Source organism: Cicer arietinum, chromosome 8 (assembly GCF_000331145.2).
Source record: "Cicer arietinum cultivar CDC Frontier isolate Library 1 chromosome 8, Cicar.CDCFrontier_v2.0, whole genome shotgun sequence".
Taxonomy (NCBI): domain Eukaryota; kingdom Viridiplantae; phylum Streptophyta; class Magnoliopsida; order Fabales; family Fabaceae; genus Cicer; species Cicer arietinum.
Window position 1 is genome coordinate 27251916 of NC_021167.2, and position 1868 is coordinate 27253783.

Sequence of the window (1868 nt, forward strand, 5' to 3'; positions counted from 1 at the left end):
GAGTGTATTAATATGAGGTAAATAGAATTATAACCGCTCGATTTAATGACCTTTTGAATTTGGAAAAGTGATGGACGGTAAAGATTTAAAGTAATGGGATTAGTGACAATACTTGTGCTGAGTTGGATTGCATTAACGGTCACGTTTAATTCGTGATGTTGTGGGTTCTAACTTCTAACCGCCGTCATAACGGTTTGAACATGAACAGAGACATCGTGCACACGAATAAAAGTTATTTTTTTGTAAGAACTTAATTTTCTGACACCAATAGACAAAATAGCTGAATGTATTTGTTTCCGATAATGTTTGAATTAAATTCAGTCTTTTGGAATGTTTTGGTAGAGTACACCATTAGACAAAATAGCATAATTTTTAAATATTTGTCTTTTTCGTTTAGTTTTTAATATGTGATGTCACATTTTGATACATACGTATAACTTGTAATTTGTTATGGTATTTTAAGAATCAAGACAAATTGAGGTGAAATATTTACTTGATCAATGATGTGATTAATTTACTCATAAGATCATAACAAAGTAAATAATTTCCACAATAAATAAATAGTCATTGTATTTTTACTAGCTAATTGTCACGGTTCCATATACTACTTTTACTTGATCGATCACCCACCAATTTTAACTTTCATGGGAAAAAATTAATTACAAATTCATATCTGAAATTAACTATGAATTGAATTTAAGTTTGATGAATAACATCAAATCATATAATAAAAAATATGTTTCATGGACATCGAATCCTCAACTAACCAAATGTTGTTGGATACATCTTTTAAGATAGATTGAAAAACAAAAGACTTTTAAATGCGTTTATAACTTCTTTTATCAAATTTTGTAGTGATTATGTGACCTTTATATACAAAGAAAATAGTAACATTTGGTAATTGATGACAAAAAATTGATGAATAGGCTAAGGTCTATTTAGCAAAGTAAAAAAAACAAGCTTCAGAAAGCTTATTGTACTCCGGTTCCTCCCTCCACCCAATGTTAATATATACTTTTGTATTATGTACATATATTAATATTATTATTTATCAAAAATTATTTATATTAATGATATTATATATTATCTATATAATATCGGCAATTTATATTAAAAATGTTTTTAGTGTTTGATACCGATATATGTAATTATATTTAATTATTTTATATATTTTTATATTATTATTAATATTTATGTGTCAATATTTCATAATATATTTTTTAATTTATTGTTAAATTTTCTTTAATAAAGTTATCTTTGACGTAAATTTTTTTTTTTTTAGAAAACATAAAAGAATATGAGAGAGAAGAATAAAGATGTATAGTATTAATGGTAAATAGTCGAAAATACAAATGATAAAAGTTCACTTTGCATCAAATAACTACATTCAATATATAAATAACCAACTATGTACCAAATCACTACATTCAATATATAAATAACCAATCTATAAATTTATTTTCTTTTTATTTTTATAATAATTCAAATTAAAAACTCGTTGTATCCAAATAATAAAACTCCTTCTTGTACTTGTGAGATAGAATTTTTAAGAATTTTATTTTTATTTTTAGATATTTTTTACTCAAGAATTTAATTTTATTAAACTTGCGTTTTAATTATTTACCAAAATAAAAACTACTATTCAATCATTGTTTTTTGTTAATAAAAATGAATCTGAAAAACTTTTGCATTTCCAAACAATCCTTTGAAAAATAATTTTCAAAATTAAATATAGAACTTGTAAAAATCAAATTTTGAATATCATAATTCAAACTAGCCACACCCACTGTTTTATTACAATAAATAAATTAATAAAATTGTTTATCATAGTCAATTTTAAATTAATAATGCTTAAATAAAAAAAATGT